Source organism: Protomyctophum parallelum (genome assembly GCF_964188405.1).
Source record: "Protomyctophum parallelum genome assembly, chromosome: 1".
Classification (NCBI taxonomy): Eukaryota; Metazoa; Chordata; class Actinopteri; order Myctophiformes; family Myctophidae; genus Protomyctophum; species Protomyctophum parallelum.
This window is the reverse complement of record NC_139697.1, coordinates 105,531,382-105,547,321: the sequence shown is the minus strand read 5'-3', so window position 1 is coordinate 105,547,321 and position 15,940 is coordinate 105,531,382.

The window sequence follows — 15,940 nt, the reverse complement described above, 5'->3', positions numbered from 1 at the left end:
TTGTGGTACCAAGAGGTCCATTTGAGGTGCTATTGTGGTACCAAGAGGTCCTATTGTGGTACCAAGAGGTTATTTATTAAGGGCATTTGAGGTGCTATTGTGGTACCAAGAGGTCCATTTGAGGTGCTATTGTGGTACCAAGAGGTCCATTTGAGGTGCTATTGTGGTACCAAGAGGTCCATTTGAGGTGCTATTGTGGTACCAATAGGTCCATTTGAGGTGCTATTGTGGTACCAAGAGGTCCATTTGAGGTGCTATTGTGGTACCAAGAGGTCCATTTGAGGTGCTATTGTGGTACCAAGAGGTCCATTTGAGGTGCTATTGTGGTACCAAGAGGTCCATTTGAGGTGCTATTGTGGTACCAAGAGGTCCATTTGAGGTGCTATTGTGGTACCAAGAGGTCCATTTGAGGTGCTATTGTGGTACCAAGAGGTCCATTTGAGGTGCTATTGTGGTACCAAGAGGTCCATTTGAGGTGCTATTGTGGTACCAAGAGGTCCATTTGAGGTGCTATTGTGGTACCAAGAGGTCCATTTGAGGTGCTATTGTGGTACCAAGAGGTCCATTTGAGGTGCTATTGTGGTACCAAGAGGTCCATTTGAGGTGCTATTGTTGGTACCAAGAGGTCCATTTGAGGTGCTATTGTGGTACCAAGAGGTCCATTTGAGGTGCTATTGTGGTACCAAAAGGTCCATTTGAGGTGCTATTGTGGTACCAAGAGGTCCATTTGAGGTGCTATTGTGGTACCAAGAGGTCCATTTGAGGTGCTATTGTGGTACCAAGAGGTCCAGGCAGGGTCGAAGACACCTTGTTCCCAAGTAGGCCTGGGCTGGTAGGTCTGGTCTGTGTAAATGTGATTAGCCCATTCTGACCTGAGATCAGATTCTATAAAAAAACGTCTTCTACATCCTGACAGTCTTCTGAAAAAGCTATGTTTCTGTGTCAGTCGTTCTTTTGATTTTTCTAAAAAAAAAAATAGCAGACCTACAAGCTCGTAGCGCGCCACTCGGTGGCGCGCTACGAGCTTGTAGATCTGCTATTTATATAGGTATTGTATAGGTATTTGTATAGGTCTGCTATTTCTTTCAATATTTATAAAGCATGACATGATGCCAAAACACCAAAATGCGTCCCCGGCCCCCAAAATGTGATTAGGTGTCCGTGTGGCTGCCTGACTGTATCTCACATGATGTGATTAGGTGTCCGTGTGGCTGCCTGACTGTATCTCACATGATGTGATTAGGTGTCCGTGTGGCTGCCTGACTGTATCTCACATGATGTGATTAGGTGTCCGTGTGGCTGCCTGACTGTATCTCACATGATGTGATTAGGTGTCCGTGTGGCTGCCTGACTGTATCTCACATGATGTGATTAGGTGTCCGTGTGGCTGCCTGACTGTATCTCACATGTGCGTGACATTGATAAGACCTTCTTCTGTAGTCTCTTCCTGACAAGCCGTCCTTCGCTAGACGTTTTAGTCCAGTTCGTCCTCGTTCTGCTCGTTTAAGACAGGGGTTCTCAGCCTTTTTGGCCACCATGTTCAATTCATCAAAAACATTTAGAGACGTACAAATAGACACTTCTATTTAGTCAAAGAACAGGACAGGAATTCATCATAAAGGAGGTAAAAACGGAAAAGAAACATATACAGTGAGGGGGGAAAAGGGGGGGTGGTATTCAGATTTTACGGGGGCCAGTTTCCAATTGCAGCCGTCCGTACAATTTACAATTTACAATTTAGGCATTTAGCAGACGCTCTTAATCCAGAGCGACTTACATTAAAGCAAGAACAAAAGCATGGGAATACATCACATAAAAGCATTTATCATGAAACATGCGTAAGCTAAGAAAGTAACAGTGGAATATCTATATGATGAAACTATACATTTAAACTATACATATATACTACTATGCTATACATATGTACTATGGCGTGCTATGACTATATACAATACAATTATAGTGCTGTCTACATAACATGCTATAAGTCTGTGTCAAATGCTATCTAAGTCTACAGAAATGCTATCTAAGGGGGTAGGGTAAGTGCTATGGGCCATGATGGAGTCTGAAAAGGTGGGTTTTCAGGCTACGGCGGAAGATTGGGAGTGCACTTTGAGACAAATGTCTTCTAGATCCTGACAGTTTTCAGAAAGAAACTCATGTTTCTCATTCATGTCAGCCGTTTTTTTTACTCAATAAAATATATGTAATTGCCCCCCCCCCCCTCCCCCCCAGAAGAAAAGATTTGAGTTATAATAAACGTTCGCTCTGAAAGAATATATATTAAAGGTTTTGCGACACATTTAAACAGCAGGTCTGAACGCGAACCCATTTTGGTGTTAGCATCATGCTATGCTTTAGCTATTAAAAAATAGCAGATCTACAAGCTCACCGAGTGGCGCGCTATGAGCTTGTAGGTCTGCTATTTTTGGAAAAACTCGAAGAACGACTTACATAGAAACATAGGCTTTTTCAGAAAACTGTCATTTTCAAACAGACATTTTTAGAATCTGATCTCAGGTCAGAATGGGTTTTAAACCCAAACCACCAGTTTAGCAACAGTGCCTAATACTTCCTCTCTGCTTCAGGGGGAAAGGACTTCCTCTCAGAGGGTTTAAAAAAAAAATATATAGCTGCAACTTCCCAAAATCAACCAAAGGTTTTGTTGTTTGATGCTGCCGTGTGTGTGTGTGTGTGTGTGTGTGTGTGTGTGTGTGTGTGTGTGTGTGTGTGTGTGTGTGTGTGTGTGTGTGTGTGTGTGTGTGTGTGTGTGTGTGTGTACGTACAGTATGACATGTTGATATCATACCGTTGTTTGATCCTGGCGTGTGCCGGATATTTTTATATATATATATATATATATATACCGGTCATAGCCACTTGACCAAATGTGCTGACCTCATCACATTTGTGATGACGGCTATGGCCGTTATTAGCCCAAGGAGTGTTTTTATGCAAAACTAATGCTTGGAATGGATTCAGCATCATGAAAACACCCTAGATTGACATGTCACATGCTACTTAAAGAATGGATTCAGCATTGTGAAAACACCCTAGTTTGACATGTCACATGCTACTTAAAGAATGGACTCAGCATGGTGAAAACACCCTAGATTGACATGTCACATGCTACTTAAAGAATTGACTCAGCATGGTGAAAACACCCTAGATTGACATGTCACATGCTACTTAAAGAATGGACTCAGCATGATGAAAACACCCTAGTTTGACATGTCACATGCTACTTAAAGAATGGACTCAGCATGGTGAAAACACCCTAGATTGACATGTCACATGCTACTTAACCCATTCTGACCTGAGATCAGATTCATACGAGGTTTCCGCCGGACACACACTGGTCTGATGAACCCATTCTGACCTGAGATCAGATTCTAAAAATATCAGTCGTTCTTCGATTTTTTTCAAAAATAGCAGACCTACAAGCTCGTATCGCGCCACTCGGTGGCGCGATATGAGCTTGTAGATCTGCTATTTTTCAATAGCTAAAGCATAACATGATGCCAACACCAAAATGGGTGCCCGGTCAGAATGGGTTAAAGCAAAAGGAAATCTTGAAATGATTTGCCTTATATTGGATGTCTACGGTGGCCATACTGTACAGGCCATTTTCAACACTTTCCCCTCAGACAATTCCAGGCAACTTTTTGCATGTTATTCAGGACATAAATGTAAGATACAAAATCAGCTGAGTTTGGGTTTTTTTTAGTGATCGACCGATATGGTTTTTGTCCGATATATCCGATCACCGATTAGTGGACAATCAAAAAGCCGATAGCCGATATTATGAGCCGATTAATTAAAGTTAAAAATATATTTTTGTTGGTGCAAGAAGCACCAACATCGTTTCAGTAACACTTCCCCCCCTCCATCAATTGCAATTGCTACAGTGCAAACATGTACTGTAGCAGCATATATATATAATTTTCAATATCTATCTATCGATCTATCTATAAATACACCAAGTGTGTGTGTGTAATTGTCCAGAACCGCGCCAAAAAGGCCTCTGCCCGGGCTCTGGACCGGGCCCATGCCCAGCGTCCATATATGGAGCTGGCCTGTTCTGACCTCACAGCACTCCATATTTGGACCTGACACAAGACAGAACTCCACAAGCTGGCCGCATATACTCCCTATTTGGGCATGCCTTACAAAGAACTCCATATATGGGCATAAAAGGGTGACAGACATAATATCTGGGTGGGAGTTTCATTCAACTTCTTCCTTGACCTGTATGTACAACGCTGGCACACGTGACCTGTATGTACAACGCTGGCACACGTGACCTGTATGTACAACGCTGGCACACGTGACCTGTATGTGCAACGCTGGCACACGTGACCTGTATGTACAACGCTGGCACACGTGACCTGTATGTGCAACGCTGGCACACGTGTATCTGTGAAATGGCCTCGACTTGGTATATGCGCTATACCTCGGCTCCAACGTATGCATCATGAGACGAAAGCCATCATAATCTCAGCCACACTTATACGGGCGCTATACGTCCTTTTGCAGTGAAATGGGCGATGGATTCCGTTGATTGCCTTCGTTTGCCCGTGGCGAGTTGTGGGGAAGTTCTGGCTGGAGAAACTGTGTCATAGCCGCCGTGTCTTCTTTGTTGTTGTTGTCGTTGTTGTTGTTGTTGTTGTTGTTGTTGTTGTGGGCGCGTCGCCGTCGGTAATGCCGTGCTTCCTCTGCAGATGCGTCTTCAGATTAGTTGTGGCGCTTTTGTATGGAACGGCTGTTCCACAAAGCTTACAAATTGCCTTCGTTTTGTCTAGTTTCCACCCCCCCCCCCCCCCCCCCCCCCCCCTCTTATAAAATCCGAAATCTTTCCAAACAAAGGATTTAACCCATTCTGACCTGAGATCAGATTCATACGAGGTTTCCACTGGGACACACACTGGTCTGATGAACCCATTCTGACCTGAGATCAGATTCTAAAAATGTCAGTCGTTCTTCGATTTTTCAAAAAATAGCAGACCTACAAGCTCGTATCGCGCGATATGGCGGTGGCGCGATATGAGCTTGTAGATCTGCTATTTTTCAATAGCTAAAGCATAACATGATGCCGACACCAAAATGGGTGCCCGTTCAGAATGGGCCTCCATGCTGATACTCTTCTTGTGTGCTGCTGCTGTTTGCTTGTTGCTCGCTTCTGTGTTCTGTCGCGTAGTTGCGTGCTATAGCGTCATAAGCACGCGCCGCTTTCCTGCGCAGGGAGTAGCAGAGATCTACAAGTTGTCTACCCGTCGCAATGCACAGTGTTGTGGGCTTGTACATCTGTGTTTTTCCCGCAGTCACTGCAGTTGAATCGATGTATAACTTTGGGATCGAACCAACGTCCGATCCAGACGCTATATGGACCGATCCAGACGCTATATGGACCGATCCAGACGCTATATGGACCGATCCAGACGCTATATGGACCGATACAGACTCTATATGGACCGATACAGACGCTATATGGACCCATCCAGACGCTATATGGACCGATCCAGACTCTATATGGACCCATCCAGACATACATGCATCGATGTAGTCGCATCGTTAACGTTTAAATCGATTGTCGATCCATATCGATCCTTTTTGACACCACTAGTATTCCCCTCCAATGGGAACTTAAGGTGTTCAGAAAGTGGGCTAAATGAGTGGTATTCCCTCCAATGGGAACTTAAGGTGTTCAGAAAGTGGGCTTCAAATCCAGCTGATGTTCCTTGCCACCTGTGTACTGTACATGCACCATATTTGGGCATAGCTACGGTGGAAACTCCTTATATGGGCATGCCGGGCATAGTGACATCAGAGGTATGACATCATCTTACCAGACGGGGAATATAAGACGACGCAGAATCAGTTTACAGATACTGGAGACTACCAACCAATCAGTTTACAGATACTGGAGAATACCAACCAATCAGTTTACAGATACTGGACTCTACCAACCAATCAGTTTACAGATACTGGAGACTACCAACCAATCAGTTTACAGATACTGGAGACTACCAACTGAAGCTCAGAACATCAGTCCATTCTCTCTCAGTGCCACGGTCCTCCGCTTGTCTCTGATTGGCTGGAACCACAGACCTCTCCTTGCCTCTGATTGGCTATTCAGAGTCCCTCTGTGAGCGTCGTTGAAGTCACGTCTATCTTCTCAGCGACGAGCAGAAATGGCGTCTGCAGCGGTCTCCTGTCTGAAGATCACTTCCTGTGTTCCATCTGTATGGAGGTGTTCACTGATCCGGTCAGCACTCCGTGTGGACACAACTACTGCAAAGCCTGCATCACACCTTACTGGGTCGCTAAGGATGTGCTCAAGTGTCCACTGTGTCAAGAAACCTTCATATAATAACAGACCAGAACTATCTGTCAATACTTTTGTTTCTGAGATGGTTCAACAGTTCAGGAACAACAAGTTGAAAGAAGGATATGAAGCAAAGACCGAGGCTGAAGTTCAGCAGATGATCCAGGAGAGACGAGAGAAGATTCAGGAGGTCAAACGCTCAGTAGAGCTCATCAGGAAAGATGCAGATGCAGTCATAGCCGTCAGTGTGCAGGTCTACAGCGATCTGATCAGCTGTATTGAGAGAAGCCAGGCTGAGCTCATTGGTGTGGTTGGAGAGAAGCAGAAAACAGCAGAGAAACAGGCTGAAGGCTTCATTGAAGATCTGAAACACGAAATCTCTGAGTTAGAGAAGAGAATCTCTGAGCTGAAACAGATCTCACACTCTGAAGACCACCTCCACCTCCTTCAGAACTCCAAATCCATCAACACAGAGTGGAGACCCACCAATGACTGGACAAAGGTCAAAGTCCATCAGTCTTCACATGTGGACACATTGAGGACAGCTGTGTCTCAGCTGGAGAAGACAGGCCAGGAGATGAAGAAGCAGCTGTGTGATGCTGAGCTGAGGAGGATGCAGCAATATGAGGTGGATGTAACTCTGGACCCTGATACAGCACATCCTCGCCTCATCCTGTCTGAGGATGGAAAACAAGTGAGTCGTGGAGACGTATGGAAGAATCTCCCTTACAACACTAAGAGATTCTCTGGATGGCCCTGTGTCTTAGGAAAACAAGGATTCTCCTCAGGAAGGTTTTACTATGAGGTTCAGGTTGGACGGAAGACTTGGTGGGATGTAGGAGTGGCCAGAGAGTCCATCAACAGGAAGAGATACATCATACCGAGTCCCAACGATAGTTACTGGTCTATAGTGTTGGGGAATGGACAGTACATAGCTGATGCTGACCCTGATGTCCTCCTCCCTGTAAGAGAGAAGGTCCAGACAGTGGGAGTGTTTGTGGACTATGAGGAGGGTCTGGTCTCCTTTTATGACGTGGAGACCAGAGTTCTCCTCTACTCCTTCACTGGCTGCTCCTTCACTGAGAGACTCTTTCCATTCTTCAGTCCTTGTCCTAGTTATGATGATGGTGCTCCTCTGATCATCTCTCCTGTCACCAGATAACCTCCTGGTCCATGCTGCTGGGTCACCATGAAGAAGAACAGGATGGAGTTTGTTGGACAAATAAAAACAAAAACATAGACAAATAGCAGATCTATGGCTATATACAGATCTAAGCTCTCAATAATACATATAATAATAATAATAATAATAATCACACCATAATGTGAAGGGTTTTGGAGTCAAGCACAGTTGTTGACTTACTAGAATAAAAAAAAAGAAAAAAAAAAGGAGAGAAGCCCTGCTAAAAAAATAAAATAAAAAGGAGAGAAAACTGTCATTTTCAAACAGACATTTTTAGAATCTGATCTCAGGTCAGAATGGGTTTTAAACCCAAACCACCAGTTTAGCAACAGTGCCTAATACTTCCTCTCTGCTTCAGGGGGAAAGGACTTCCTCTCAGAGGGTTTAAAAAAAAAAAAATACAGCAGCAACTTCCCAAAATCAACCAAAGGTTTTGTTGTTTGATGCTGCCGTGTGTGTGTGTGTGTGTGTGTCTGTGTGTGTGTGTGTCTGTGTGTGTGTGTGTGTGTGTGTGTGTGTGTGTGTGTGTGTGTGTGTGTGTGTGTGTGTGTGTGTGTGTGTACGTACAGTATGACATGTTGATATCATATCATACCGTTGTTTGATCCTGGCGTGTGCCGGATATATATATATATATATATATATATATATATATATATATATATATATATTATATAACACCCTAGTTTGACATGTCACATGCTACTTAAAGAATGGACTCAGCATCATGAAAACACCCTAGTTTGACATGTCACATGCTACTTAAAGAATGGACTCAGCATGATGAAAACACCCTAGTTTGACATGTCACATGCTACTTAAAGAATGGACTCAGCATGATGAAATCACCCTAGTTTGACATGTCACATGCTACTTAAAGAATGGACTCAGCATGATGAAAACACCCTAGTTTGACATGTCACATGCTACTTAAAGAATGGACTCAGCATCATGAAAACACCCTAGTTTGACATGTCACATGCTACTTAAAGAATGGACTCAGCATCGTGAAAACACCCTAGATTGACATGTCACATGCTACTTAAAGAATGGACTCAGCATCATGAAAACACCCTAGATTGACATGTCACATGCTACTTAAAGAATGGACTCAGCATGGTGAAAACACCCTAGATTGACATGTCACATGCTACTTAAAGAATGGACTCAGCATGGTGAAAACACCCTAGATTGACATGTCACATGCTACTTAAAGAATGGACTCAGCATTGTGAAAACACCCTAGATTGACATGTCACATGCTACTTAAAGAATGGATTCAGCATTGTGAAAACACCCTAGTTTGACATGTCACATGCTACTTAAAGAATGGACTCAGCATGATGAAAACACCCTAGATTGACATGTCACATGCTACTTAAAGAATGGACTCAGCATTGTGAAAACACCCTAGTTTGACATGTCACATGCTACTTAAAGAATGGATTCAGCATTGTGAAAACACCCTAGTTTGACATGTCACATGCTACTTAAAGAATGGACTCAGCATCGTGAAAACACCCTAGATTGACATGTCACATGCTACTTAAAGAATGGATTCAGCATGATGAAAACACCCTAGATTGACATGTCACATGCTACTTAAAGAATGGACTCAGCATGGTGAAAACACCCTAGATTGACATGTCACATGCTACTTAAAGAATGGACTCAGCATGATGAAAACACCCTAGATTGACATGTCACATGCTACTTAAAGAATGGACTCAGCATCATGAAAACACCCTAGATTGACATGTCACATGCTACTTAAAGAATGGACTCAGCATCGTGAAAACACCCTAGTTTGACATGTAACATGCTACTTAAAGAATGGACTCAGCATGATGAAAACACCCTAGATTGACATGTCACATGCTACTTAAAGAATGGACTCAGCATGATGAAAACACCCTAGATTGACATGTCACATGCTACTTAAAGAATGGACTCAGCATGGTGAAAACACCCTAGTTTGACATGTCACATGCTACTTAAAGAATGGATTCAGCATTGTGAAAACCCCCTAGATTGACATGTCACATGCTACTTAAAGAATGGACTCAGCATGATGAAAACAACCTAGTTTGACATGTCACATGCTACTTAAAGAATGGACTCAGCATGATGAAAACAACCTAGTTTGACATGTCACATGCTACTTAAAGAATGGACTCAGCATCGTGAAAACACCCTAGTTTGACATGTCACATGCTACTTAAAGCAAAAGGAAATCTTGAAATGATTTGCCTTATATTGGATGTCTACGGTGGCCATACTGTACAGCCATTTTCAACACTTTCCCCTCAGACCAATTCCAGGCAACTTTTTGCATGTTATTCAGGACATAAATGTAAGATACAAAATCAGCTGAGTTTGGGTTTTTTTTTAGTGATCGACCGATATGGTTTTTTGTCCGATATATCCGATCACCGATTAGTGGACAATCAAAAAGCCGATAGCCGATATTATGAGCCGATTAATTAAAGTTTAAAAATATATTTTTGTTGGTGCAAGAAGCACCCAACGTCGTTTCAGTAACACTTCCCCCCCTCCATCAATTGCAATTGCTACAGTGCAAACATGTACTGTAGCAGCATATATATATAATTTTCAATATCTATCTATCGATCTATCTATAAATACACCAAGTGTGTGTGTGTAATTGTCCAGAACCGCGCCAAAAAGGCCTCTGCCCGGGCTCTGGACCGGGCCCCATGCCCAGCGTCCATATATGGAGCTGGCCTGTTCTGACCTCACAGCACTCCATATTTGGACCTGACACAAGACAGAACTCCACAAGCTGGCCGCATATACTCCCTATTTGGGCATGCCTTACAAAGAACTCCATATATGGGCATAAAAGGAGTTGCATAAAAGTTGTTGTTGTTTGTTGTTGTTGTTGTTGTTGTTGTTGTTGTTGTGGGCGCGTCGCCGTCGGTAAAGCCGTGCTTCCTCTGCAGATGCGTCTTTCAGATTAGTTGTGGCGCTTTGTATGGAACGGCTGTTCCACAAAGCTTACAAATTGCCTTCGTTTTGTCTAGTTTCCCCCCCCCCCACCCCCCCCCCCCCCCCCCCCCCCTCTTATAAATCCGAAATCTTTCCAAACAAAGGATTTAACCCATTCAGATTCATACGAGGTTTCCACTGGGACACACACTGGTCTGATGAACCCATTCTGACCTGAGATCAGATTCTAAAAATGTCAGTCGTTCTTCGATTTTTCAAAAAATAGCAGACCTACAAGCTCGTATCGCGCGATATGGCGGGTGGCGCGATATGAGCTTGTAGATCTGCTATTTTTCAATAGCTAAAGCATAACATGATGCCGACACCAAAATGGGTGCCCGTTCAGAATGGGCCTCCATGCTGATACTCTTCTTGTGTGCTGCTGCTGTTTGCTTGTTGCTCGCTTCTGTGTTCTGTCGCGTAGTTGCGTGCTATAGCGTCATAAGCACGCGCCGCTTTCCTGCGCAGGGAGTAGCAGAGATCTACAAGTTGTCTACCCGTCGCAATGCACAGTGTTGTGGGCTTGTACATCTGTGTTTTTTCCCGCAGTCACTGCAGTTGAATCGATGTATAACTTTAGGATCGAACCAACGTCCGATCCAGACGCTATATGGACCGATCCAGACGCTATATGGGACCCATCCAGACGCTATATGGACCGATCCAGACGCTATATGGACCGATCCAGACGCTATATGGACCGATACAGACGCTATATGGACCCATCCAGACGCTTATGGACCCATCCAGACGCTATATGGACCCATCCAGACACTATATGGACCCATCCAGACGCTATATGGACCCATCCAGACACTATATGGACCCATTCCAGACACTATATGGACCCATCCAGACGCTTTCTGGACCGATCCAGACATACGTGCATCGATGTAGTCGCATCGTTAACGTTTAAATCGATTGTCGATCCATATCGATCCTTTTTGACACCACTAGTATTCCCCTCCAATGGGAACTTAAGGTGTTCAGAAAGTGGGCTAAATGAGTGGTATTCCCTCCAATGGGAACTTAAGGTGTTCAGAAAGTGGGCTAAATGAGTGGTATTCCCTCCAATGGGAACTTAAGGTGTTCAGAAAGTGGGCTAAATGAGTGGTATTCCCTCCAATGGGAACTTAAGGTGTTCAGAAAGTGGGCTAAATGAGTGGTATTCCCTCCAATGGGAACTTAAGGTGTTCAGAAAGTGGGGCTAAATGAGTGGTATTCCCTCCAATGGGAACTTAAGGTGTTCAGAAAGTGGGCTTCAAATCCAGCTGATGTTTCCTTGCCACCTGTGTACTGTACATGCACCATATTTGGGCATAGCTACGGTGGAAACTCCTTATATGGACATGCCGGGCATAGTGACATCAGAGGGATGACATCATCTTACCAGACGGGAGATATAAGACGACGCAGAATCAGTTTACAGATACTGGAGAATACCAACCAATCAGTTTACAGATACTGGAGACTACCAACCAATCAGTTTACAGATACTGGACTCTACCAACCAATCAGTTTACAGATACTGGAGACTACCAACCAATCAGTTTATAGATACTGGAGACTACCAACCAATCAGGTTTACAGATACTGGAGACTACCAACCATCAGTTTACAGATACTGGGACTCTACCAACCAATCAGTTTACAGATACTGGAGACTACCAACCAATCAGTTACAGATACTGGAGAACTACCACTGAAGCTCAGAACATCAGTCCATTTCTCTCTCAGTGCCACGGTCCTCCCCTTGTCTCTGATTGGCTGGAACCACAGACCTCTCCTTGCCTCTGATTAGCTGGAACCACAGACCTCTCCTTGCCTCTGATTAGCTGGAACCACAGACCTCTCCTTGCCTCTGATTGGCTGGAACCACAGTCCTCTCCTTGCCTCTGATTGGCTATTCAGCGTCCCTCTGTGAGCGTCGTTGAAGTCACGTCTATCTTCTCAGCGACGAGCAGAAATGGCGTCTGCAGCGGTCTCCTGTCTGAAGATCACTTCCTGTGTTCCATCTGTATGGAGGTGTTCACTGATCCGGTCAGCACTCCGTGTGGACACAACTACTGCAAAGCCTGCATCACACCTTACTGGGTCGCTAAGGATGTGCTCAAGTGTCCACTGTGTCAAGAAACCTTCATATAATAACAGACCAGAACTATCTGTCAATACTTTTGTTTCTGAGATGGTTCAACAGTTCAGGAACCACAAGTTGAAAGAAGGATATGAAGCAAAGACACAGGCTGAAGTTCAGCAGATGATCCAGGAGAGACAAGAGAAGATTCAGGAGGTCAAACGCTCAGTAGAGCTCATCAGGAAAGATGCAGATGCAGTCATAGCCGTCAGTGTGCAGGTCTACAGCGATCTGATCAGCTGTGTTGAGAGAAGCCAGGCTGAGCTCATTGGTGTGGTTGAAGAGGAGCAGAAAACAGCAGAGAAACAGGCTGAAGGCTTCATTGAAGATCTGAAACACGAAATCTCTGAGTTAGAGAAGAGAATCTCTGAGCTAAAACAGATCTCACACTCTGAAGACCACCTCCACCTCCTTCAGAAGTCCAAATCCATCAACACAGAGTGGAGACCCACCAATGACTGGACAAAGGTCAAAGTCCATCAGTCTTCACATGTGGACACATTGAGGACAGTTGTGTCTCAGCTGGAGAAGACAGGCCAGGAGATGAAGAAGCAGCTGTGTGACGCTGAGCTGAGGAGGATGCAGCAATATGAGGTGGATGTAACTCTGGACCCTGATACAGCGAATACATACCTCATCCTGTCTGAGGATGGAAAACAAGTGAGTTGTGGAGACGTATGGAAGAATCTCCCTGAAAACACTAAGAGATTCTCTAGATATCTTGGTGTCTTAGGAAAACAAGGATTCTCCTCAGGAAGGTTTTACTATGAGGTTCAGGTTGGAGGGAATACTTGGTGGTATGTAGGAGTGGCCAGAGAGTCCATCAACAGGAAGGGACACGTCACACCGAGTCCCAACAATGGTTACTGGTCTATAGGGTTGTGTAATGGACAGTACTATGCTGCTGCTGGCCCTGCTGTCCGCCTCCCTGTAGAGAAGCTCCAGAAAGTGGGAGTGTTTGTGGACTATGAGGAGGGTCTGGTCTCCTTTTATGACGTGGAGACCAGAGTTCTCCTCTACTCCTTCACTGGCTGCTCCTTCACTGAGAGACTCTTTCCATTCTTCTGTACAGGTCTTAATGATGGTGGTATAAACGGTGCTCCTCTGATCATCTCTCCTGTCACCAGATAACCTCCTGGTCCATGCTGCTGGGTCACCATGAAGAAGAACAGGATGGAGTTTGTTGGACAAATAAAAACAAAAACATAGACAAATAGCAGATCTATGGCTATATACAGATCTAAGCTCTCAATAATACATATAATAATAATAATCACACCATAATGTGAAGGGTTTTGGAGTCAAGCACAGTTGTTGACTTACTAGAATAAAAAAAAAGAAAAAAAAAAAGGAGAGAAGCCCTGCTAAAAAATTCTATAAAAAAATGTCTTCTACATCCTGACAGTCTTCTGAAGAAGCTATGTTTCTATGTCAGTCGTTCTTTTGATTTTTCTAAAAAAAATAGCAGACCTACAAGCTCGTAGCGCGCCACTCGGTGGCGCGCTACGAGCTTGTAGATCTGCTATTTATATAGGTATTGTATAGGTATTTGTATAGGTCTGCTATTTCTTTCAATATCTATAAAGCATGACATGATGCCAAAACACCAAAATGCGTCCCCGGCCCCCAAAATGTGATTAGGTGTCCGTGTGGCTGCCTGACTGTATCTCACATGATGTGATTAGGTGTCCGTGTGGCTGCCTGACTGTATCTCACATGATGTGATTAGGTGTCCGTGTGGCTGCCTGACTGTATCTCACATGTGCGTGACATTGATAAGACCTTCTTCTGTAGTCTCTTCCTGACAAGCCGTCCTTCGCTAGACGTTTTAGTCCAGTTCGTCCTCGTTTTGCTCGTTTAAGACAGGGGTTCTCAGCCTTTTTGGCCACCATGTTCAATTCATCAAAAACATTTAGAGACGTACAAATAGACACTTCTATATTTAGTCAAAGAACAGAACAGGAATTCATCATAAAGGAGGTAAAAAGGGAAAAGAAACATATACAGTGAGGGGGGAAAAGGGGGGGGGGGGGGGGGGGGGGGGGTAATTCAGATTTTACGGGGGCCAGTTTCCAATTGCAGCCGTCCGTACAATTTACAATTTACAATTTAGGCATTTAGCAGACGCTCTTAATCCAGAGCGACTTACATTTAAGCAAGAACAAAAGCATGGGAATACATCACATAAAAGCATTTATCATGAAACATGCGTAAGCTAAGAAAGTAACAGTGGAATATCTATATGATGAAACTATACATTTAAACTATACATATATACTACTATGCTATACATATGTACTATGGCGTGCTATGACTATATACAATACAATTATAGTGCTGTCTACATAACATGCTATAAGTCTGTATCAAATGCTATCTAAGTCTACAGAAATGCTATCTAAGGGGGGTGGGGTAAGTGCTATGGGCCATGATGGAGTCTGAAAAGGTGGGTTTTCAGGCTACGGCGGAAGGTTGGGAGTGCCCTTTGAGACAAATGTCTTCTAGATCCTGACAGTTTTCAGAAAGAAACTCATGTTTCTCATTCATGTCAGCCGTTCTCAAACATTTACTCAAAAAATATATGTAATTGCCCCCCCCCCCCCCCCCCCCCAGAAGAAAAGATTTGAGTTATAATAAACGTTCGCTCTGAAAGAATATATATTAAAAGTTTTGCGACACATTTAAACAGCAGGTCTGCTGTTTTTCAATAGCTAAAGTATAACATGACGCTTTAACCCATTCTGAACGGGTACCCATTTTGGTGTTAGCATCATGTTACGCTTTAGCTATTGAAAAATAGCAGATCTACAAGCTCATAGCGCGCCACCGAGTGGCGCGCTATGAGCTTGTAGGTCTGCTATTTTTGGAAAAAATCGAAGAACGACTGACATAGAAACATAGGCTTTTTCAGAAAACTGTCATTTTCAAACAGACATTTTTAGAATCTGATCTCAGGTCAGAATGGGTTTTAAACCCAAACCACCAGTTTAGCAACAGTGCCTAATACTTCCTCTCTGCTTCAGGGGGAAAGGACTTCCTCTCAGAGGGTTTAAAAAAAATAAATACAGCAGCAACTTCCCAAAATCAACCAAAGGTTTTGTTGTTTGATGATGCCGTGTGTGTGTGTGTGTGTGTGTGTGTGTGTGTGTGTGTGTGTGTGTGTGTGTGTGTGTGTGTGTGTGTGTGTGTGTGTGTGTGTGTGTGTGTGTGTGTGTGTGTGTGTGTGTGTACGTACAGTATGACATGTTGATATCATACCGTTGTTTGATCCTGGCGTGTGCCGGATATT